The sequence below is a fragment of the Pongo pygmaeus genome, chromosome 5 (assembly GCF_028885625.2).
Source record: "Pongo pygmaeus isolate AG05252 chromosome 5, NHGRI_mPonPyg2-v2.0_pri, whole genome shotgun sequence".
In the NCBI taxonomy this organism is placed as follows: Eukaryota; Metazoa; Chordata; class Mammalia; order Primates; family Hominidae; genus Pongo; species Pongo pygmaeus.
Genome location: NC_072378.2, coordinates 11294286 through 11319839, shown reverse-complemented (window position 1 = coordinate 11319839; position 25554 = coordinate 11294286). Strand labels below are relative to the sequence as shown.

The 25554-nt window shown below is 41.7% G+C and overlaps 1 protein-coding gene and 2 long non-coding RNA genes across 4 annotated transcripts in view; 2 read left to right on the top strand and 1 right to left on the bottom strand.

Moving 5' to 3' along the window:
• Positions 1 to 6033: 6033 nt before the first annotated feature.
• Positions 6034 to 9871, bottom strand: LOC129038245 (uncharacterized). Of its 2 annotated transcripts, none has more exons than XR_008503105.2 (3): positions 9832 to 9871; positions 8952 to 9124; positions 6034 to 6382 (listed from the first exon to the last, which is right to left on the bottom strand). It is a non-coding gene; the product is annotated as an uncharacterized LOC129038245 (long non-coding RNA). The 2 variants fall into 2 exon arrangements; XR_008503104.2 differs by having other exon boundaries at positions 6034 to 6379.
• On the top strand, positions 6989 to 9566 carry LOC129038246 (uncharacterized). Its single transcript, XR_008503106.2, has 3 exons — positions 6989 to 7242; positions 7884 to 7983; positions 9330 to 9566. It is a non-coding gene; the product is annotated as an uncharacterized LOC129038246 (long non-coding RNA).
• Positions 9872 to 9990: 119 nt separating the features above from the next.
• The window catches only part of NEDD9 (neural precursor cell expressed, developmentally down-regulated 9), a 199198-nt gene continuing 183634 nt past the window's right edge, over positions 9991 to 25554 (top strand). Inside the window, exon 1 of the mRNA XM_054490961.2 lies at positions 9991 to 10165. The gene's annotated coding sequence lies outside the window, so the exon portion shown is untranslated. The remainder of the gene's footprint in view (positions 10166 to 25554) is intronic.

The window sequence follows — 25554 nt, the reverse complement described above, 5'->3', positions numbered from 1 at the left end:
GGCAGCCAGGGAGATAACACAGCGGGAATCTCTACACAATAAGGGTTGTCTAGTGCCCTGTAGCGAACAATGAACTATATCAGATACTTTCTTTTAGGGAACTTGAAAATGACACAGAGAGAAATGCAAGTGGCAATAGGATCCAGAAACCGAGAGACTCATGGAAAGGAGGCAGCCGGTGGAAGCAGGAGACAGCAGAAGCCAAGCCAAACGCAAAAGAAGGATATTGAAAGGAGCCAGAAGGTGACATCTGAGAGATGTCAAGAGTGGCAGCAGAAACAGACAGGTGCCTCCTGTGCCAAATACACGTGGGCCCAGTCTAATCATATGGGTTCTTAAAATCAGGGAGAGGTTTTCCCAGCTGTGGTCAAGGAGAGATGTGACAAGGGAAGAATGGTCAGAGAGATGCAGCACTGCTGGCTTTCAAGATAGAGGAAGGGGCCATGAACCAAGGAATGTGGATGGCCTCTAGAAGCTGGAAAAAGGCAAGGAAGCAGATTCTTCCCAACCTAAAGAGGAGGAACACAGCCCTGCCAAACACCCTAGCTTTAACCCCGTTAAACCTGTGTTAAACTTTTAACCTATAAAACTGTAATATAACAGATTTGTGTTGTTTTAAGCTGTTAAGTTTGCAGTAACTTGTTACAGCAGCAATAGAAAACTAATACATTCTGATGGCTAACACTACATATGCATGGGAAAATGTCTAAAAGAATATATTCTTCAATGTAACATTGGTTTTGTCATCTTTTCAAATTATTTCTTTTTTCTGGTTTCAATAATGACTGTATGTTATTTGTGTAATAAAGAAATGATGGAAATGTTAAAGAATAAGTAATATGTACTAAATTAAGTTAGATGACCTCTAAGGCTCCACCTATCTGTGGCATTATCTGAGCAATCCAGCTGGTGGCTTAATTGCCAATCCATATCCTGTTTCTTCTTGGATGCCATAGACAGGTCTTAACTCCTCCACAAAGGAACCGAAAGAGCAATTTCAAATCACTCCTGGTGTCTTTATTTTCCATATCTCAGATACAAATATGTATTCACCTGTGTATGATATCATTGTGTTTCTACATTTTTATGTGTTCTTTTATTTATTTTTTTACAAATTATAATCAGATATAATTATGGGGTGCACAGTGACGTTATGGTGTATGTGTACAACAAGGAATGTTGGAATCAAGCTAATTAACATATCCATCCCCTTAAATACTTCTCTATTAGTTAAATTATTCTAGATTCCACATATGAGTGAGAGCAGGCAGTATTTGTCTTTCTGTGCCTGGCTTATTTCACTTAGCATAATGTCTTCCATGTCCACCCCTGTTGTTGCAAATTATAGGATTTCTTTCTTTTTAAGGCTAAATTGTATCCATTGTGTATATATACCACATTTTCTTTATCCATTCGTTCACTGATGGACACATAAGAAAATTTCCTATTTTAGCTATTATAAACAGTGCTGCAGTAAACATGGGAGTACAGATATCTCTTCAACATAATTTCAAGTCCTTAGGATATATATATCCTGAAGTGGAACTGCTGGATCTATATGGACTTTTTAAAAGATTTCATTGGCTGGGCACGATGGATCAAGCCTGTAATCCCAGCACTTTGGGAAGCCAAGCTGGGTGGATCACGAGGTCAGGAGTTCGAGACCTATCCTGGCTAATATGGTGAAACCCCGTCTCTACTAAAAAAATACAAAAAAATTAGCCGGGCGTGGTGACTTCCACCTGTAATCCCAGCTACTCGGGAGGCTGAGGCAGGAGAATCACTTGAACTGGGAGGCAGAGGTTGCAGTGAGCCGAGATCATGCCACTGCACTCCAGCCTGGCAACAGAGCAAGATTCTGCAAGATTCTGTCTCAAAAAAAAAAAAAGATTTCATTGGTTGGTAAGTAATGATACATAATACATACATATTTGGTGAATAACAAATACAACAAATATGTGTTATCGTGTAGTCTTGAGGTCATTCAGATGATGTATGTTTTGTAAAGTCTTCATGGGTCCTGGTATGGTGCATTATGACAGATCTCAAAATTGTGTTGCTAGAGCTCAAGATTAAAAAGGACATTTTGGAGAGTTTGTGGCCACAGCAAGGCTTGCCTGTCGTTACAGTCTCCCAGCAGCCTCATCTAAAGTCTAAAAAAGCTCATTCACAATCCACTCAGTGTCAACAGGTGAGGGCTGCTAGCTGATACTAGAGTTATCAATACCGATGATAAGCACAGCAAATGGAACCGTGCAGGTCATTAGAAGATACTTATGAACCACTTAAACTTAAGAACTTGGCTTTAGTGAGTTAAAAATGCAGAGTATGCCCTGCAAAACCAGTTTCCACTTGAGCAAGAATTTGTTAGTTCTTATCACAGCCAACCATCTTCCGGACTTTGAATGGCCCTAAACCTAATTTGGCGTTTTGGACAGGACAATAGGTACTTGCATGACATGGTTGGGGAATAACGCACAGCTGTTTCCCATTTAGGTCACTTTGATCTATGACTGAGCCAAATACCTGGGCCTGTCCCCAGCCAAACTACACCCCAGAGGAATGAAGGAAATAGAGCAGAATTTTAGGAGTAGGGATCTCAGTACTTTTTTAATCATGTTTTTATTCATCAAATATTTGTTGGATGCTGTAGATGTGTTCTCAAACATTCATGTCCATAAGATTTACCTAGGAAAGTCCCACTACCAAGACAAAGAGAATTTGGCAGCTGAGTCACAGAGCCTGGGAATCTACATTTAACCAGCCTCATAGGTGATTCTGATAAGAGACCTCCATGGACTACTTTGTAAAATGTTTAGTTTGGTCTCCAGAATGAATAAACAACAGTTCCCTGCCCCCTGGAGCCTCAAAGTCCAGGGAATGGAGATACACTATTGTGACATTATGTGATTAATAGAGGGCCTGGTGACAGTGAAGGAGGAAAGGAAGACTCTGTCCAGGGGATACAAAGGGGTTGCCAGAAAGACAAGGAGAAAAGGCATTCTAGGCAGGGGAACAGCCTTTACAATGCCTTAACCATGAGAAGTTATGGAATAGGAGGGGACCGAGAGCAGCCTCAATGTTTAATAAATTAGCAGCCTCAGGTATTTCTTTATAGCAACACAAATGGACTGAGACAAATGGAAGTATGGGACAAGAAGGCTTGCCCCTGATTTAAATGGGATGAACTTATCCAGAGAAAGCAGGAGCATGAACATGTGTGGGGCCCAAGGGTGAATCACAGTTTGATGTGATGGGAAGGTGAAGGGCACTGCAGAGGTGGACAAGGCAGGAGAGAATATAAAGAGAAGAGTGGACTGCCATTCACCAGCGCAGTCATTTCAATTCTATTTTGTAGGCAACAGGAAGTTGGTAAAAGTCTTTAAGCAGAAAGTGAACATGAGAAGATATGAAGTTTGTCTATGGAAACATCTAATATTTTGAAGATGTTCATTCAGTTAATATCTCCTGAGGACCTGGTGTCTTGGCCCATTCAGGCTGCTGTACCAAATAACTAGGACTGAGTAACTTTACAAAAAACAGAAAGTGATTGCTCCCAGTAGTGGAGGCTGGAAGTCTAAGATCAAGGCGCCAGCAGATTCAGTGTCTGCTGAGGTCCCTCTTCCTCATAGATAGTGCCTTCCAGCTGGGTCTGCATGTTGTGAGAGGAGCAACAGGCTCCTTCAGGCCTCTTTTATAAGGGGACTAACTCCATTCATCAGGACACTGTCCTCCTCTCCTAATCACCTCTCAAATGCCCCACTTCCTAATAATAACACCTTAAGAATTAGGTTCCAACATATGAATTTTGGAGGGGACACAAAAATCTGAACCATAGCACCTACTGTGTTCCTAACAGTGTTCTATAGAGGCTAGAAGAGGACCTCACAGCTAGGAATTGTTGTAACAGTCTGAGCAATTAACGTCTTAACTAAGAAAGTGGCAAGGGATACACAGAGAGGGAACTGAATGAGTCAACAAGATTGGATTTGAGATTTAATTTAAAAAAACAACAACACAGAATATGGTGACTGGTTGGATGGAAGATGCAGTGGGGAAAAGATTTGCAGTGTTTTGGGGCAGAGGGACTGAGAATATGGTAATGACATGGGTAATGACTGGGAGAACAGACAGGCAAAAGACAATAGTTTGGATGTTTGTCCCTCCAAATCTCATGCTGAAATTTAACCCCCAATGTTGAAAGTGGGGCTGGATTGAAGGTGTTTGGGTCATGGGTGCAGACCCTTCATTAGTGCAGATTAGATTAGTGTCTTCCCTTGACACGGTGGTGAGTGGGTTTTTAATCTATTAGTTCCCACAAGAGCTGGTTGTTAAAAAGAGCCTGGCACTTCCACCCTTTCTTGCTTCCTCTCTCATCACCTGATCTCTGCACATGCAAGCTTCCCTTCCTCTTCCAACATGACTGGAAGCTCCCTGAGGCCCTCCTGTCCCTCCCCCAAGCACTGGCACCATGCGACTTGTACAGTCAGCAGAACAATGAGCCAAATAATGCTCTTTTCTTTATAAATGACCAGCCTCAAGTATTCCTTTATAGCAATGCAAATGAACTAGGAAAAATGGAAGTGTGGGAAGAGAAGGCTCCTCTTTTAAATGGCATGAACCTACCCATAGAGAAAGCAGAAGAGTGAAAATGTGTGAGGCCCAAGGGTGAATCACCATAGCAGTAAGTGGTGGAGTGTACTGAACCAGAAAGAGGGGAACCAGTGCAAGAGGTGTCCTCCAAAGAAGTAGAGAGGGGCCTGAGAGGAAAGAATTGGTCAACCACTTTCAATGCAGCAGAGAAAAAGACTTTGTAGTATCTACTGGTTTATCATCCAGGTTCCTGAGGGTGACCTTAGCAAAGGTGATTTCAGCGGAGAGCTGGGGGCATGGACCAGATGTCAGGATGGAAGGAATGCAGTGAGGAAGGAAGGAATGGAAAGTGTGGAAGTGGAGGTATGGAGTGTAGACAAATTTCTTAGGACAACTGAGTATGAAAGAAAGAAGAGAAAGAGGCGAAGAAGAAGATGGAACCAAGGAACTGAGTTAGGACTGCCAGGAAAATATGGAAATAGGTGTTTGTTTATAAGAAAAGTTGTGGTGAAAATAGAGGAAGGGTAAGTTGGATTTCCAGTTTAAATTTCTATTGTCTTGGAGAAAAAATCATTGTATAAAAACTAAAGGGAACAAAAAGGGAGTGCTGGAGTTCTAACTACTAGGGATCAGTAAAAAATATTTCTCAATTTAGAAAGTAGTTAACCCACAATATGGCACTGTGAAATGGAGGCTGCTACAAGAGTCAGGATAAGGGAAACGCCCAAGGAAGGAGAGAGGTAAACAGTCAGTCATTGTAGAGAAAAAAGTGGATGTAAATAATCCCAGCACTTGGCATCCCTCCCCGTGTCTGGGGTCACTGTCAGGCGCAGCTTATGTATATATCAGGGGAGGGTTCTGATTTGACTTTTTAGCTAGGTGATTGTGAAGGCAAAAAGGAAAAATCCCAAAAATCACTTTAACAAATGGCAAATGGATCTTTAGTATTTGATCCAGGAATCTCTACCCAGAGGTAAATCAGCTGGATGTGAATCCACATTTTTATGTATTTAGAAAACAAATGGACAAAATTCAGATAAACTGAGGAGCCTCACCTCTTCAACCATCTAAAGCAGCAATGCGGTTTTATTTTTTACATTCTCGTGAATAAGATGTTGTTTTCAAGTTGCTATTTCATGTGAAACCAGAACAGCAGTTTATACAGTTCCCTCAGAAACTGAGGATAGTACAGTATGATGGTTTCAGTATCAGGTTCTGTTTGTGTGCACAAGCATACTCGAGGGCAAGGGTAGTACACATGTGCACAATTGCAAATTGACAGTGGTGACATATATTTGTATGAATGCCTGAAAATGTCTTAGTACAATATACCTCAAACCGATAGCAAAGGTTCTCTGTGAGCAAAGCAAGAGAGAAAATTAAAACTAGGGCTGATGGGCAAAGACACTTTGGAGAACCTCATCTGCAATGTTAGTTCTTTACAAGATAAATTTATTACATGTAGATTTTAAAATTTTATTTTAAAGTTATAGAGAAATTAACACTAATTAAGTTTTACCAAGTATTTTTTGAGAAGTCAAAGATGGTTATTATCTAGTGGAAGGGTAGGCAAACAGGGTATAAACCATGGAGAAATACGTGCTTGCTAGATTCTTAAATGCGATGAATGCTTCCAGTAAGTCAGAATCTTTAAAATTTGGCATCACTTCTGTCTTTAAAAGTGTTCAGTCTTTCTTCCTTTTGCTCTTCCAGGTGCCTGTGTTTTCTCAAACAGCTGTTCTATGACTAGAAGAATGGTTTCATCTTTGCCAATGTTGTTTGCCTCCTGCTGATATAAACGTAAAATGGTAGCTATTACTATCATTATCAATTGGGTGGTGATGCTTGAAGCTGTAATTCAAAGGACTGAAGAATGGACAGAGAATGGGGAACAGTATGGAAGAAATGGTGAAACTGCAGGGATCTCGAGGCATCCTGAAAGAGCTCCCATCAGGAGACCTTACCCCAGGCATGACAGGAGGCAACGGCTAGGCTTAGAGCTTTTAGAACATGAGAAAAGTCTAGAAAGGATACCACAGGGGACCTGACAGACAGCAGGAGATGAGAAGGAAAATTCTTGAGCAGCAGAAGGACCTCAGTTAAGGTTATTGGGGAGAATTTGCAAGGAAACAAGTTGCCTTTATTAACTTTTCCCCAGTGAGTCTGGATAGCTCTGGTGCATGACAGGGATGGAAATGGGCAAGGTGAACACCCAGAAGAACAAGAACAAGGAAATCTACATTATACACATTGCTGAAATAGGTCATGGAGTTCTGGCAATGTAGGAGGGCTAGAGAGCCCAGGACTTGGCTGAGGGACTGGGAGAATAGACAGGCAAAAGACAAAGGTGTCCTGTTAGGGGAGAGAGAAAAGGAGGTTTATAAGGGCAAGAGAGCAGAAGAGGAAGGTGAATAAGGTTCATTCTTCCACGCCTTCCAGACTGTCATCTCTCTTAGGGGAGAAACAGATTCTCATTTCTTTTTTATTTATTTTAGCACATGTTAAATAATGCTTTTAAGATCATGAATTAACTAATGAACAGAAACTGTTATCCTGCTGGCTTATCTCCCACTGAGCTACAGGTTTCTGGAGGGTGTCCTGTGGAAGAATGTATCGAGAATGCCCAGGAAAGCTCAGGAGACTTTGCAGGTATGCAATAGTTAATGAATGGGAAAAAATGAACGGGATCTCTTTGAGCTCTGATTTCCTCATCTAAAAATGAAAAACCACAAGACAAACTCCCATTCCCAAGAAGGGAGGAGACATCCATTATAATACTAGACAACTTTGCTCTTAAAATTTGCCAGACCAGCCCTTGAGCATTTTCATTTAAATTCCTCAGTGGGCAGTTGATTCCCCGTGGCTCATACTGTCTTCCATCATGGAGGGGAATGAGTCAAGCAAATGGAATCATAAATACACATATGCGCATGCGTGCACACATGCACACACACACGTGCACACACTTTGGCCGTAGATTTCTCAACCTTTGAGTCTTCTTAAATTCTCCTCACCTTTCCTTCCCCCACCCTCAACCTCCACTCCATACAACAGCTGCTCCTTGGACCAGACCTCCATAACAAATTCAAAACAGTTGCCTGGGGTTTGGCTACTGCTTCACAGGTAGTTATAAAGCATTTTGTGGTGCAAACCAAGATTCCAGCTAACTGAGATGGCATGAAGGAGCTAATTAAAGCAGTCAAGAAGCTGGTTTAAATGAAGATGAAAATGTAAGCCCTGTCCTCATTGGATAGAGTGATTAGAAATTAAAGTTGTTTGTTTTTTGTCAGAATCATCTGTGGTTTGCCAAAATGTTGACATGCAGCATAACCTGCTACTAATCAAAAAGAAAATAAAACAAACCAAAGAAGAAGAAGAAAATCTAACACTGTAAGTAGGAAAACAGACATAGAAAACCAGCATCTTTGCAAATGGGAAAAATATTTAACTTGTTTTTCTAAAATAAGTCTGATCTGTTTTTGGACAAAGTCTCAGTTCCTTAGTTTGCCTTGAAAGACATGCTCCCTCACTCTCTGTTCTGAAAAACTCAGCAGTGGGAGGTCCAGGCAGCTGGAAGTGGGAAATGAAGCCATAGGATGAAGACGAAAAAACAGGGTTCGGGATAATAAGGTTGTCAATCTCAAGTATTTTATGTAAAAGGAGCCCAAGCTTAGCATTTTTAGTATCTCTAGAGTGTCACTGACTTATGCAGACAACTTGATGGCATTAATATTCAAGTCATACTATAAAATTATTAATTATGTTTTCTAAAGTTTGTACATTTAAATTTATACTAATTAAATGCCTAATGAAGAAAATAATTCCTTACCTGATACAGTATAATGGGAAAAGCATAAAATGATGTTTTGATAATACACGTACTATCCAGACTTCTCTACCTCCATCAATTTATTATAAATACTCTGTATTATAAAATAAAAACTTCAGAGTAGAATAATTCTAGCTCAAATCTGGAATGATGTGGATACATAGCATGTACTCAAGAATGGTTTTATAAGGAGAGAGAAAGAGGAGAAAGAAGAATAAAAGCATACCTTGATGAATATTGTTAATTGCACTTAACAGGTACAATATATGTATACAATATATACAATATATGATGATTAATATCGATGTTCATGTTATTGATTTATTCATAAGACCCAGTGTACATGGCACTGAGCTGAGTGTTCATTGCTTTAAGCGTGGCACCTTTGTATGAGCAGAATATTATTTAGCAAGATTTGAACCAGCTCAAACATTGAAAAATAAATGAATTTCAGAGAAGTCTTACAGAAAATTAAAACAAAACAAAACAACAACAACAACAAAAGAGATGCCACAAAAGTGCAACATACATGAGCTGAGTCTGATGGGTGGGACCAAGGGCAGCCCTTTCTTCGTCTTGATGATGGAGCAGGAAGGAGTTGGAGCAGAAACATCAAGCACCACAGGATCATTTGGGGAACTTCCATTATTCAAACCACCTCTCTCTCTTTCCTCTCAACCCTCTCTGTCCCCAAGTCATTTGCTAGGCATGAGCAAGGAGTGGAAAATGAGGAAGGGTAGGAAAATAGCAAAGATCTCAGCTGATAATAATACAAAGTTGCCACGAATGATCACAGCAAACACTTATATTGTGCTTACTCTATTTGTGCCAGGCAGTCTTGGAGTGCTTTACATGTACTAATTCACTTAATTCTCACAACAATCCTGTGACTGTTCCCATTTTACAGATGAGGAGGCCGTGGCACAGAAAGGCCAGAAGTGTTTAAAGAGCAGAGCCATAGTTCAAACCCAGGAGGCTTGTCTCAGAGCCACTTGTCTGCTACTTGAAAGCACAGAATGAAGAAGACAAAGGGTTTGGGCTTTCGAATTCCCTTCTACATACACAGATCTAGGCTTCCATACCACATTGTAAGTAGGAAACTCTCTGAGCACCTAGCCCCTAGCATGGTGTCTATTCCAGTGTACAAGCTCAATAAATACTTGTCATATGAAAGAATGTTTCGTGTCAATTAATAGTGGAACCCTTTGCAACATACTGAATCCATAAAACCATAAAATCCCAATTCAGTTGGCTTGGAAATAGCCTAACTTTTGCTTCAGTGCAGCCCAGGAGGGAGCTTATGCCACTTAGAAAAATACATTTTGACAAATTTCCTTGCAATACTAATTTAAAGATCACCTACCTTTCTAAAAATAGCAAAGAGGTCAGATGAGAACAAGCTTTCTTACCTGTCCCTAAACTACAAAGTGTCCTCAGTGAATCAGAAAGTATGACAGAGAAAAAAAAAGAAGAGGCACAGAGAGGAAATGAACCGAGACAACATCACCTCACAGCAACCGGAAGGAAAAACACACACATGCATACGCCACTCACATCCGACGTGTGTGGTTGCTCAGTAGGGAAATGCTTACAGCTGCCTCTAGAAGCAAGTCCGCTTGCTGCATGGAGAGGGAAACATGAGCATGCAGCAGGACTAGCTGTCACCTCCCGCCCGCCTGCCCAGAGAGGGCCAGAGCGTCGGGGAGGCAAGATGATCCACCAACGGTGCCATCCTGCACTTGGGTGAGTTCTCAGCCACTTGCTGTGGCCTGTGGGAGAGGAGGGACTCACTCAGGCTCCTACTTCCTGCGTTGGTGCCAGACAGCTGGTGGTGTTTCCCCACTGTGAACACTCCTCAGCTGGGGCAGGGAGGACCTCCACATGCCCCAGAAGAGGAATGAGTGACTCCCGGTCTCCGAGTTGACCTGGAGGTGCCGGTTTTAGTGCAACATTCAAACCCGCATGATTTCTACTTTTGAAATTGTTCTGGGTAGATGCTTCCTGGTGTGTAAGTACATGGCCCCTCCCCTCTTCCTACTGTCGTCAGAGAGCTTACCTGACAGCAACTAAGCTTTTATTTTTCCTGAATTATTTCAGTACTTCAAAGTGTGGGCCGTCACTTATTCTTTATGGTGGATTAGAATCATTTACGTCCTTTTCAGCCTCTTTGGACATGAGTCCTGACTGGCGAGAAATGGTGACTGAGAATTGGATTCTGTGTGTGTCCTATCCCTGTAGTCACTAGCATCATCTCCAAGGGGCTGAGGACAAGTGACAGCACACTGTGTTCTCCCTGTCCATAGTGAGCCGCCCAAGAGCTGCATCCTTACTTTTCTCTATGTTTATTCTTTCACTTAGCCCATTCATTCATTTCTTCCTTCCTTCATTCATTCAATTGCCTTTCTTCCACAAAGGACTTGAGGCAAACTTTTTATCTTGCTGAAATTATTTCAAAACAAAGACCATCTATAATCATAAAGGGGACAATCGTTCTGAAAGGGTTATACATAATTCTAAGCTATGCAGAGATCGGCCACCAATCTTTTCCCTTTGCTTGTGTTGAGAAGTGAGAGTAGGCGCTCTAGTCATTTAAACTCCTGCATGGGGAGTCCCTCCTTCCCCTGCCCAGAAGCTGGTTTCCCACCCAGCATTGTGTGTGAAGAGCAACTGTCCATGACAGAATCCTGGGAATCAGCCAAATAGCTTTCTTCTTTGTTTCTGTTTTCTTCCAAGCTTGGTTACTTTCAAGGACATTTCTGTTCTAAGAATGTGGAAAGTGGAGTTGGTGGAAAAGAAAGGATATGAAATCAGTGTTTAGCTAGTGCTCCACCATTTCTTGTTAATCCGTTAATTTATTTAACAGCTATTTAGTGGCTGTCACTTTGTACGTCACCACTTAAACAAGACAGCTGGGCATGGTGGTGTGTGCCTATAGTCCCAGCTATGCAGGAGGCTAAGGCGGGAGGATTGCTTGAGCCCAGGAGGTCAAGGCTGCTGTGAGCTGCACTGCAGCTTGGGTGACAGAGTGAGATCCTGTCTCAAAAAAAAAAAAAAAGAAAAAGAAAAAAAAAGAAGAAGAAGAAGACTAGGAAGATATAAAAGCAGAGGTGAAGGAGAGGACAGGCTGTAAGGGTCACATGATGTAATTCCCGGTGCCTCTTCCTCTACGTGTAAATAAGGGGAAAAGAGCTATCTTGAATGGCTGTGGTAAGGATTAGATTGGATAGCAAACATTTAAGCATCTGGCAGAGAAGGGGTATCCAAAGTGTCCTACCTCCCTCCTCCAGGCCTCACTGTGACAGAGCTGGCTGCTGACAACTTGAGTCTTGATCTCATGACCTGAGAGCTTTCTCCAAGCCACACAGGGACAACTGTAATTGCCCAAAGGACAGACAAAAATTCCCAGAAATGAACTCCTCAAAGGCTATAAATATTCCAGCTCCCTCAGTCTTGAGTGGAATAATCTACATGGAATCAAGCTCCAGTTGCCCACAGTGGCGGGGCCCTTCATTGGCTTCCCTCCTTCCCCGGATACTCCTTCATTCCCCATCAATGCTTCCTGGGATCATTTCTTAAACTACATGTCCTCGAACTCTGCACTGGGGTCTACTTCTGGGGGAACCCAAGCTAAGACCGCCGGCCACCTCCTACTGTAGGTACTTAAAGAGTTTAGTCGTCTGTTCTCCAATGATCAGCTCCATCTCCATTTGACCTTAGACTCTGAGTTTTGATTTCCCATATATCCATTCAAAGATTGTAGTGGAGGATGATCCTCCTCCTCCTCTTCTGGATTTGGCTTGGAGAAAGGGCACAGGCACAGCATAGAGAGCACCTTAGTCTTGACATGTCTCCATGCAAACCCGCACAGCACGAAGATGCATCCTACTGCAAATGACCTTCACTTTGTCCTGCTTATCTGTCACCTTCACAACTCATTTGATCAAAATTTCTGAAGTGTGGAACACAAATAGGAGAATTTTATACAGCACAAGATACATAGGTAGAGCATGAAATCACATTGAGCTTGATCTTAAAGCTACTGTAACTCTTGGCTCCTTACTGTTTTAACAAGAGAAAGTTGATCTGAAGCTAGGAGCCATCAACAGGCACTGGTAGCTAGCTACAAATTAATAGCATGGCTTTATTTTCCTGTATTTGCTTTTTATGATTACCTTATATTAAACCACTATGGCCTGGTTTTTTTTTTATTTGTAGGAATGGTATAAACATTTCTTTTAAAATATAAATGTCTTTAAGGTTTAAAAAAGTGAATTTATTATTATTATTGAGACAAAGTCACACTCTGTCACCTAGGCTAGAGTGCAGTGTGGCTCACTGCAACTTCTGCCTCCCAGGTTCAAGTGATTCTCTTGCCTCAGCCTCCCAAGTAGCTGGGATTGCAGGTGCCCACCACCACGCCTGGCTAATTTTTGTGTTTTTAGTAGAGATGGGGTTTCACCATATTGGCCAAGCTGGTCTCGAACTCCTGACCTCAAGTGACCCACCCACCTTTGCCTCCCAAAGCGCTGGGATTACAGGCATGAACCACTGTGCCCGGCCCAAAAGTGAGTTAATTCAAAGAAAAAACGTTGCTGACAGTCCTGACAGCACACAGAATATGGCAAACCCTGGAAAATGGGGTTTGACTAAGAGAAGACTAGGAAAGCCCCTCTAGAACGCAGGCTCCTCAAGGGCACGGCTGCATCTCCCAGTGCCTTCCACTCAGGGCCTGCCTGGCCTGTGCCACTGGGCTGGAATTGTGTGGATTGTGGATATCTCAGGAAGCAGGGGTCCAAGCTGCCCTTGTTAGCCACAGGCTTTTTTGGTCTTCAAAATATACAACTTCACTTTGCCCTCAGTGGCTCCCAAATGTCCCAGCAGAGATGCAGGGTAGTATAGACACCTAAAAATGGGTACAACACAAGCTCCATTGTACAGTAGTTCCACCCTAAGTAAGAATTCACGGGGCTCCAACGTAACTCAGCAATGTGAGCCGAGGGGACGGGTGGAGGTATTTGTTCATCTGCATTCCTTTTCACTTTTGCTTCAGATTAGAAGCTCTGGTTCGTGAAGGTCTGTAATTCACTTAACTAGAGGTCAATGAATGAGAAATTTTTTTAAACAGCTACAAAACCCTCTACTTTCCAAGGAAAGTGATACATGAGGGTGAATAATTTAGATAAATTTACCTTGAGAAATTTTTTAAATATTGTAACATTTTATACTACAAAAAAGTATATATAAGGTATCCATATATTCTAAATAATGATAGGAATAAAAACATAAATACACATCCACCTGTTACCCCACTACCCACCCAGAAAGCCTGCTGTGTGCCCCTAAACAATTGTATCCATCTCCCCCAATGCCCAGTGGGTTGGTCTATGTTTGTGTGGCTATGAATACCTGAGGCTGGGTAATTTGCAAAGAAAAAAGGTTTAATTGGCTCGTGGTTCTACAGGCTGTATAGGAAGCATGGTGCTGGCATCTGCTTCTGGTGAGGCCTCTGGAAGCTTACAGTCATGGTGAAAGATGAAGGGGGAGCCAGCATCACATGGCAAGAGAGGGAGCAAGAAAGGTGGGAGGTGCCATACTCTTTTAAACAATCAGATCTTTTTTTTTTTTTTTTTGAGACAGAATCTCACTCTGTCACCCAGGCTGGAGTGAAGTGGTGCAATCTCGGCTCGCCGCAACCTCCACTTCCTGGGTTCAAGTGATTCTCCTGCCTCAGCCTCCTGAGTAGCTGGGATTACAAGTGCGTGCCACCACACCCAGCTAATTTTTGTATTTTTAGTAGAGATGGAGTTTTGTCATGTTGGCCAGGCTGGTCTTGAGCTCCTGACCTCAGGTGATCCACCCACCTCAGCCTCCCAAAGTGCTGGGGTTACAGGCGTGAGCAACTGCGCCTGGCCTAAACAACCAGATCTCATGTAAACTAATTGAAGAAGAACTCACTCGTCACCAAATAGATGGTGTTAATTCATTCATAAGGGATCCACCCCCATGCTCCAATACCTCCCACTAGATCCCACCTCCAAAATTGGGGATCACATTTCAACATGAGACTTGAAGGGTACAAACGTTTAAACCATATTATTCTGCCCCTGGCTTCCCAAATCTGATGTCCTTCTCACATTGCAAAATACAATCATCTTCTCCCAGTAGTCTCCCAAAGTCTGAATTGATTCCAGCATCAAGTACAAAGTCCTGTCTCATCTAAGACTCAAATCTGTCCAACTGTGAGACTCTAAAATCAAAACAAGTTAGTTACTTCCAAGATACAATGATGGTACAGATATTGGGCAAACATTACCATACCAAAAAGGAGAAATTGGCCAAAAGAAAGGGTGTAGGGGCCCCACACAAGTCTGAAACCTAGCAGGGTAGTCATTAAATCTTAAAGGTCCAAAATATAATCTCCTTTGACTCCAAGTCCCACATTTGGGGCACACTGTTATAACAGTGGACTCCTAAGGCCTTGAGCAACTCTGGCCCTGTGGCTTTGCAGGATGCAGCCCACATGGCTGCTCTCATGGGTTTAAGTTGAGTGCTTGTTGCTTTTCCAGGCAAAGGGTGCAAGCTGCCAGTGATTCTGCTATTCTGGGTTCTAGAGGGTGGCAGCCCCCTTTCCGCAGCTCCACTAGGTAGTGCCCTGGTGGGGACTCTGTGCGGGAGCTCCAACCCCACATTTCCCCTGACATTTTCCTAGTAGAGTTTTCCTGTGGGGCCTTTGCCTCTGCAGTAGGCTTCTGCCTGAGCACCCAGGCTTTCCCATACATCCTCTGGAATCTAGGTGGAAGCCACCAAGCCTTCTTTACACTTGCATTCTGAGCATCTGCAGACTTAACCCCATGTGGCAATCACCGAGGCTTATGGCTTGCGTCCTCCAGAACTGTGGCCAGAGCTGTACCCGGGCCCCTTTGAGCTGAGGCTGAAACCAGAGTCTGAAGCTCAGCAGGGCAGTAGGGCCCTGGGCCTGGCCCCTGAAACCGTTCTTTTCTCCTAAGCCTCTGGGCCTGTGATGGGAGGGGCTGTCCTCAAGATTTTTGAAATGTCTTTGAAGGGTTTTTCCCTTGTCTTGGATATTGGCTTCCTTTTAGTCATGCTCATCTCTCTAGCAAGTGATTGTTTCACAACCTGCTTGGATTCTTTCTCTACCACAGAGCCAGGCTGCAAATTTTACAAACTTTTACACTCTGTTTCCCTTTTAAATATAAATTTCAATGTTAAGTCACTTCTTTGCTCCCATATCTGATTTAGGTTGCTGGAAGTAGCCAAGTCAACTCTTGAATGCTTTGCTGCTTAGAAATTTCTTCTACCAGGTACCCTGGGTCATCACTCTTAATTTCAAACTTCCACAGATCCCTAGAGCATACAGTGCAACCAAGTTCTTTTTTAGGGCATAATAAGAATGACCCCACTCCATTTCCCAAAAACTTTCTCATTTCCATCTGAGACCTCATCAGCCTGAACTTCACTGTCCATATCTGTACCAGTATTTTGGTCACAACCATTTAACCAGTCTCTAAGAAGTTCCAAACTTTCCCTCATCTTCCTGTCTTTTTCTGAGTCCTTTAAACTCTTCCAGCCTCTCCCTTACTCCATTCCAAAGTCACTTCCACATTTTCAGTTATCTTTACAGCAATGCTCCACTTCTCAGTACCAATTTTCAATTTTCTGTGTTAGTCCGTTTTGCATCACCATAAAGAAATACCCAAGGCTGGGTAATTTATAAAGAAAAAAAGTGGGGACCAGGCATGGTGGCTCATGCCAGTAATCCCAGCACTTTGGGAGGCTGAGGCGGGCAGATCACGAGGTCAGGAGATGGAGACCCTCCTGGCTAACATGGTGAAACCCTGTCTCTACTAAAAATACAAAAAAAATTACCTGGGCATGGTGGCGGGCACCTGTAGTCCCCAGCTACTCAAGAGGCTGAGGCAGGAGAATGGCATGAACCCGGGAGGCAGAGCTTGCAGTGAGCCAAGATCACGCCACTGCACTCCAGCCTGGGCGATAGAGTGAGACTCCTTCTCAAAAAAAAAAAGAAAGAAAAAAAGAAAAAAGGGTTGGTTGACTTATGGTTCTGCAGGGTGTACAGAAAGCATGGTGCTGGCATCTGCTTCAGGTGAGGCCTCAGGAAGGTTACAATCATGGCAGAAGGTGATGGAGGAGCCAGCATATGACATGGCAAGAGAGAGAGAAAGAGACAGAAGGGAGAGGTCCCAGAGTCCTTTAAACAACCAGATCTTGGGTGCATTAACTGAGTGAAAACTCACTCACCATCAAAGGGACAGCGCTAAGCCACTCATGAGGGATCCGCCCCCATAATCCAATACCTCCTACTAGGCCCTACCTCTAACATTGCAGATCACATTTCAGCATGAGATTTGGAGGAGACAAACATCCAAATTATATCACCCACCACAAAAGGAACTATTGTCTTAGAATTTGGTAGTCATTCCCTTACTTTACTTTTTGATTGGCCTCCTAGGTCTAAGTGTATGCATAGACATATATGCATAGGTATATATGCAATTTGCATATAGTCAATTTCTGCCTGTTTGGGAACTGTAAGTAAATATAATGATACATATGCATTCTTCCAAGACTTGCTCTAGGGTCAACATGATGTTTCTGAGTGTTATCCATGTTGATGCCAAGAGAAGTTGATAATTCATTTTCACAGCTGTATAGTATCCTATTGCATGAATGTATTACAATCTATCATTTCTATTAGTTGACAGTGCTAAGTCATTGACAAAAATGATGGTTCAGAGTTAGGATTTCAAGAAGGCACAATTGCCACCAAATTTATCCCTGTTTCATGCACAAACTACTTGAGCAGAGAAGTGAAGTTTTGCCTCAAGTTAGAAACAGGTTTTAGCTAGGGGACATCAAAGGAGGGAAGGGGACTTAAATGGGAGAGGAAGAAAGGGCTAAAGTGACTCCCCAAGATTAAAAAATAAAAATGAAAAGAAAAAAAGAATCTTCCTGGACAGACAATTTGTGACTGGGCCAGCCCATGCTGATTGTGGGCAAATTAAGGCTTTCACTCTCACTGTCACTTCCCCTCCAGATAAGCCCTTGGGGAAAAGTTCTATATGAATATTTAATTTACAAAAGTATTGTTCCCCAGACCAGCAGATTGGGTTCCATGAAGGTCCATCACTTTGCTTGATCCTGAAGAGAACCAAACTTCATATAGTGCTCATCTATAAGCTTCCCATTGATGTATTTTTTATATTCACATTTTTTTATAGCATATGCAACTATGCAGCTACCACACAGTTATCAAATAGTAGTGTCCATGAACCCTTAGTAACCTTTGACTAGTTTCCATGACTCTGAAATTCCCCACCCACAGCTTCACTTGTAAAGAGTGGAAATATTTAGAGGAAGTGAGACTATCAGCAGCTCAGCTTCACCATGGGAAGCATTTTCTCCTCAAAGCACAGTAGTATGCTGGTGCCTTCTGTCACACTATCAGGACATGGCTTTAGCAAGTACAGTGTCCTCTCAGCACCTGTTCCTCATGCAGGTGCTTTGCATCATAGAATCATCGAAACGTTGAGGAGGTAATGCTCTTTGTCACTCCACTGGAGTGGAGAAGTTAAAGTCAAGAGTGTACTTCAGGGGTTGTATCACTGGTTTGGCTTTAGTAGTTGTGAGGTCTTAATGGGTGAGAGTGATCTCTGGCAAATGACATATATTGATTGATTCATTGAGTGCACAAAGGAGTAAGGTGGGCATATTAGGGTTCTCCAGACAAACAGAACCAATGGAATGTGTGTGTGTGTGTGTGTGTGTGTATATATATATATATATATGGAGAGAGAGAGAGAGAGAAAGAGAGAGATTATTTTATGAAGTTGGTTCACACAATTATGGAGACTGGCAAGTACAAAATCAGCAAGGCAGGCTGGCAAGCTGGAAATCAGGGAAGAACTGACATTGCTCCTTGAGTTCGAAGGCACTCTGCTGGCTGAATTCCTTCTTGCGCTGTGGATGTTGCTCTTTTTTCTATTAAGGCCTTCAACTGATTGGAGGCCCACCTACATTAAGGAAGGTCATTTGTTTTGCTCAAAGCCTACTGATTTAAATGTTAATCTTTTAAAAAAGATAGCTTCACAGTGACATCCAGAAGAATGTTTGATCAATATCTAGGTACCTTGGCTTAGCCAATTTAACGTAAAATTAACCATCTCAGATACTGTATCCATTTCAGAAAATAATTTAGTAGATATTAATATTTATTGAACATCTGTTAAGGACTCTGTACGGGCCAGGCACCATATTAGGTGCTGGGGATTCAGCAGGAAAGCCAGCCAGACAAAATCTCTATTTTCAAGAAGCTTACATATGGAAGGGTGGAGGTTCGAGTAATTAAAAACACTTGCAGTAGTTTTCATGCCTTCAAGAAACACTGCAGATACAACTCAAGTCAATCAAATCCATTCTCCCATATACATATGGTATTGGGGTACAGTGAAAAGAGGAACAGAGGTTCTGACTTCTTGGACTCTGTCTTCTACCGAGGACCTCAGGTCTAAATTATATGATGACCACAGACACATTTTAACAATTATATACAACATGTTATTCATTATGTAGCTTTCAAAAGCACATATAATTCAGTTATAAAGGACAATGAAGATTAACAAATTGCATACAATTGTATTTAAAATAAAGTGACAAAGGTATTTTGTACATGGTTATTTCATTTTCTTCATGAGTTTTTTTTAAATTTTTATGGCAAAACAGTTCAAGGAACCACTTAATGAAGGTGTTTGATTTCAAAAGAATTGATTTGGGAAGACAGAACTGCTTGATGATGTCTGTTTCTTTGTTAGCTTTAAGTAACTGGTTTACTCAATTGGCCTCTTCCTTCATTGTGTTTTGGGGTTTTTTTGACTGAAGCAAAGACAAGCATTAAAAATAAAGACATTAGTTTATGTTGTTTAGAACTGAGAATCCATTTAAAAAAAATGTATTGGAGTATCTATGCCAGATTGCTCTTACATGATATACATAGCCATGGGCAGAGGAGGGTTGCATTCTTAATTTATGCCCTGAAAGAATGTCAGGCTTATTTCTCAAAAGAAAAAATACAAATGGCAAGCAGGTATATGAACAGGTGCTCAACATCACTGATCATCAGAGAAATGCAAATCAAAACTACAATGAGATAACATTTCACCACAGTTAAAATGGCTTATATACAAAAGTCAGGCAATAACAAATTCTACTGAGGATGTGAAGAAAAGGGAACCCTCATATACTGTTAGTGGGAATGTAAATTAGTATAACCACTGTGGAGAACAGTTTGGAGGTTCCTCAAAAAACTAAAAATAGAGCTGTCATATGATCCAGCAATCCCACTCATATATACCCAAAAGAAAGGAAGTCAATATATTAAAGACATATCTGCAGTCCCGTGTTTATTGCAGCACTCTTCACAAGTGCCAAGATTTGGAAGAAACCTAAGTGTCCATCAACAAACAAATGGGTAAAGGAAATGTGGTACATATACACAATGGAGTACTATTCACCCATAAAAAAGAATGAGATCCAGTCATTTGCAACAACATGGATGGAACTAGTGGTCATTATGTTAAGTGAAATAAACCAGGCACAGAAAGACAAATTTCGCATGTTCTCACTTACTTGTGGGAGCTAAAAATTAAAATAATTGAACTCATAAAGACAGACAATAGAGGGATGGTTACCAGGGGCTGGGAGGGGTAGCGTTGGGGGGGATTATGGGGGGCAGGTAGGGGAGATAGATAATGGGTACAAGTCATAGAAAGAATGAGTAAAACCTAGTATTTGCTAGCACAATAGGATGACCGTAGTCAAAAATAATTTAATTGTACATTAAAAAATAACTAAAATATTGTAACTAGATTGTTTGTAACACAGAGGATAAATGCTTGAGGTGATGGAGACCCCATGTACCCTGATGTGATTATTACGCATTGCATGCCTGTATCAAAACATCTCATATAACCCATAAATATATACACCTACTATGTATCCACTGAATTTTTTTAAAAAGAAAAAAAATCAGACTTTAATTAGAATATTTGCATGTCACAGGCTAGGGCTAATAATCCAATTAAAGTTTTAGGTAAGGGATGGAGGACACAGGGGTGTGTAGCACACGTTGATGTACCTCAAAGAGGGGAATTCTTCTAAGAAAGCATCATCATGATTTCTCACCTGTTATCTACAACCTTCAACCCATTACTCTAAAAAATCTTACATTTGCGTTGAAGAAAGAACAAATACATTTGTAAAACAAAAATCACATTTAAAAAATAGCTAAATATGTTGCTAAGTGAAAGAAGCCAATCTGAAAAAGCTGTATATTGTATGATTCTAACTAGAACGTTCTGGAAAAGGTAAAACTATGGTACCAGTAAAAAGATCAGGGTTTCCCAGGGGCTGCAGGGAGGGACGGATGAATAGGTGAAGCATGGAAGATTTGAGGGCAGTGAAAATCCTCTGCATGATACGATAGTGGTAGATGCGTGTCACTGTGCATTTGCCCAAACCCGTAGAATGTACACCACCAAGTGCGAACCCTACTGTAAACTATAGACTTGGGGTCATAAAGATGTATCAATGCAGGTTTATTGATTGTAGCAAATGTGCCAGTCTGTGGAGGGAGGTCGATAGTGGGAGAGCCTGTGTGTATGTGGGAGCAGGAGGTATATGGGAAATCTCTGTACATTTTTCTCAATTTCGCTGTGAACCCAAAAGTGCTCTAAAACATTGTCTTTTTTTAAAAGGAGCTAAGTGGCCTCTTTGATGTTCCCCCAAAAGGCCAAGAAAGTGCCCAACACAGGACGTTTGCACTGACGGTCCCTCTGCCTGGAAGGACCTTCTGGGAGATCCCTGCCAGGCTCGGTCCCCTTCCTCATTCAGCTCTGGGCCACAAGTCACCCAACCCGCCAGCCCTCCCTCACATGCCATGCAAAATGGCCACAGGGTCACCTCTGTCACCCTCCCCGTTGTCACCTGTCCTCGACACCACCCAACGCCATGCAGACTGACGTACTGGCTTATGGTCTGTTTCTTCCTCTGAACCGTTGGCTCCGTGGGTGGGTGAAGGACATTGTTTTGTCCCCTGCTGTGTTCTTGGCACATGGGAGGTGCTGGAGGGACATCTGCTGAAGGAACGAGTGAGTGAGCCAGTGAGTGGATCACCCAGTGAGCATGAGGGACGGGTGCTACCAGGCAGGGAAAGAAGCGCTCTGTAAGCAGGGAAGCCTGCTCAAAAGTGAAGCTGGTATGGCCCTTGCAAAACAGGAAGGACATAGAAAATCATGAGGAGATTGTGAGGGGAAGAAAAGGCGGCTTGAGGAGAGCCTTGTGCACCTAGTGGGTCTGTGAGGGAACCCTTTGGACTGGAATGCAGGTCTTGGGAGGACAGGGGTGGGAGCCGTCCTCCAGCCGTGTGTGCGTGCTGTAGGCAAAGGCAGACTTTTCCTCAGGAAAGCAAATTTGGATCCACTCCAGCATTTGAATAACAGCCTGATTGAAAAACAAAGCTCTACTCGACATAGCAGAGCAAAGAATGGTTTTGGTCAGAGCATTTTTCAAAGACAATGTTCCTCACTGCTTGCTTCAGCATAGGAAAACGTCAGCAGAGCTTCGGTGCAGTGTTTTACTCTAAGCAGGCCTGTGATTCAGGGGCTGGCCTCCTGGGTTCCCGCAAGCATGATTTAGCAGAGAGATGTGTCTATTTCATCATTAAACAAAATGTTCCTTAGGGAAAAGACTCTTTATGTACCTCAGTTAACATCCCTAACGATATTCCCTGAATACCCAGTTAGAGAAGTGTTAGCCTCTTCTATGTCATACTTTCTATCTGCTGAGTAATTTCTTTCTTAATTGCTCAGAAGAGCCACTTGGCCCAACACTCCCTATTTGAGTTCAACCTAGCATAGATTTCTTTCTTTTGAGGCTATGTGAAATGCAGTTGAGCATGATATTGAAAACATGAACACAATCCAAAAGTCCATCAGTAGGGTCCTTATTACAATTTGGCAATCCACACTTTGGAATACTGTGCTATTGGTGAAAAAGAATAAAGAGGATTTACACAAAGATATGAAAAGACGTGAATCAAATACAAAGCAACAAATGCAAAAGAACATACAGTATAAGCCCATTTTTATCTATCTCGTTGTAGAATAAAAGTCTAGCAAAATATAGACCCCCAAATATTTTTAAATGTTTTGGGATTGGGATTATAAGACAGGTTCACTTTCTGCAGTAGACATTGTCTGTCTTTAGATATTTAAAAATGAATTTATGTTGCTTTGTGATTGAAAACTGGCTCAAATTTTAAAAACTCTGTGTGTGTACACATGCATAATCACTCATGCATGCCAGGTTGTGTGGTAGACAGGAGCAATGGTTGGAGAAATGGGGAGTTCCTAATAAAATTTAACAGTAGGAATGTGTTTTTAAGATTATTTTACTTAAAAATAATAATTCTTCTCCCCTCATCAGGCTTATCTTTTGACCATTTTTGTTTTGGCTTGTTTTCTTGTTTTGTTAATTTGTTAATAAATAATTGATAAAAATAAACAGCAAAGCAAAAAAAAAGTTCTAAGCAATGTAAGAAAGTCATGGGCATACTCTTTAAGGAGATTCTTTCTCTGCAGCATGGGAACATTCACAAAACAACTATCAAGCAACATAAGTTGGGGAAATGATCATCAGGGTTCAGGAAATGGGCAGATTCAAGAAGGTTGGAGTGCTTAAGAGAGAACCAACTGCCTGAGTTCAAATCCGACCTGTACCACCCACCTGCCGTGTGCTATTGAGCAAATTACTTTACTTTTCTGTTTCTCAGTTTCTCATCTGCACAAAGGAGGTAATAAGAGCCCTACCTCACCGGTGGTTTTGAAGGTTTTATGAGTCAATGGATGATTTTGAATGTTACATGAGTCAACACACACACAGCACCTAAAGTGGTATCTGATGCATTAAGTGCTCAATACATATTAGCTAGTGGGAAGAAGAGGAGGAGAGGGAATGCGTTTTCGTAAAAGAGAAGGGATGTAAAGAATGAGTAGGGTTTGACAGAAAAAATAATTCCAGAAGAGCAAGAAAAAAACAAAACCCAAAGCCTTATAGGATGTATGCAATGATCCAGTTAAATTCAGCCCAATCTCTGTAAAGAAAGCCAAAATGATATTTCATGACAAGATGATAAACATAAGCAGATAGGTACAAGCACTCAAATGAAATTTTTTAGAGTTACCTTTCCTTTATTATTCTGTAGACCCTTCTGTGTGTCAGTCATCAGTCAACAAATTCCTATGGAGCTACTTGGTGGTGTAGCCCCCAACAGCATGGAACTTTTTCCAAGTGGGTTTAAAGTTGGAAAACCATGGCGATCATTTGTTTTATTGTGTGTTGATTAGTAGCGTATCCAAGAGTTGTGGTAGTTACTTCGGTGTGACTCATTCAGGAACAGAAGAAAGATTCATTGTATTACTCTTAAAATAGAAACAATTCTTAATTTTTCTGTGCTAATGAAGAACCACAGGAATAAATATAGTTGATAGGTTAAATTATGTTTATTTTATTTTATCTGTAAATTAAGCAAATCTTCATTGTTTTGCCTTTTTGAACCTTTTCTCCATCTGTTTGGGTTTCTGGTTACCCCCTAGCCCTGGTGTCTTCTTCCCAGCTTGCAAACAGCCATCAGGGCCCAAGGGCAAGGGAAGAAGCCACTGAGGGCCAGACTGTGCACAGTAGCTTCCAAGCAGGCCCTTGGTAATTGAGTTGCTTGACGTTGGCAAACACAGGACCAGCCTCATCCATGAAAACACGAAAAACATATGTGACTAGGTGCTGAGACTGATGCTTTTGATCACCAGCCCTGACCACACTGAAGAGCCCTTTTAAGAACCAAGGTCCAGTCTCATACAATCCCGAGAGTTCAGACAAGAAGGCCAAAATTTCATAGCTCTGCATGACTTATTTGCAAGGGGTGCTGTGTAGAAGGTGCCGAAATGGTTAGTAGCTAGGTTTAAGCAATTACAGTCACTAGTTGGTTCAAAGGAATGCCATTCACTCCTGGAATCCTGCTGTCAGTGATTGAGCTGGGGAGTTTGGTCTCCAGGGAAGAGTTAAACATTAGACAGGAACAATTACAAAACTTTCCACTGAAAAATAAGTTCCTTGTAAGAGAAGTTGAGAGACTTGCTAATTGCAGCTTACTCTAAACCTAATGACAGTCTGTATCATTTGCAAAGAAAGCACAGGATGTGTGAATGATGGTAAGGGAAGTGGGGAGTCTTGGCAGATAGATCTGACTCTGATAGACGCAGTTGGTCCTCTAGACTAGTGATCCATTTTGGAGTAAACTGCATTGGGAGATTGATCAAATTTCCTTTCTCCAGGGTTCTTACCAACAGTAAAGATTGATAAAACACATTTGTGCTGCTGTGTTTTTCAAAAGTTCGACCGTATAATAACTTTAACAGACTCCCTAAATTTCAAACATTTCCTTGATGTAGGATGATCACAATAGAAAGGAATGTTATTCTCATCCAGCCATCAGTAAGGTTTTGTCTTCCTTAATCCCAGAAACTAAATCACTGGCTACCTCAGAGGCTCTGACCTAAATCTTAATGGATGCCCACTGCCCTTTTAGACCACTGTGTGTGATTTTAACCAGACAAACCCAGGAGGAAGGATTAATGAAGAAAGGCTAATATTTTGACCAATCATAGAGTCCACTGCAGTGCCCTTTCCATTTTTAACTAAGCTTTATAAGGCTCTCCTCTCGAGGTAACCCTCCTTTCTTAATGTTCAGTACAGCAAAAAATAATCTAGGTTTTCTTTTTAATGTTTGATTTATCTCTTCGATCTTGGTGCTAGGTAACAACATTGGATCAAAATATTAACAGCCAAGATTTAGATATTAGTTTACAATTAACTCAGTACATTGACTCACATCATATTATTTCACTTTCACAGTGGTCCTGGGGCATGTTTATTGTATCTCCCACTCTACAGATAGTGAAACTGAGGATATCGTGGTGGGAAAGATGAGGTAACTCACATGAAGTTGGGCAACTGATCAGATGACCCAGCTAGGACTGAAG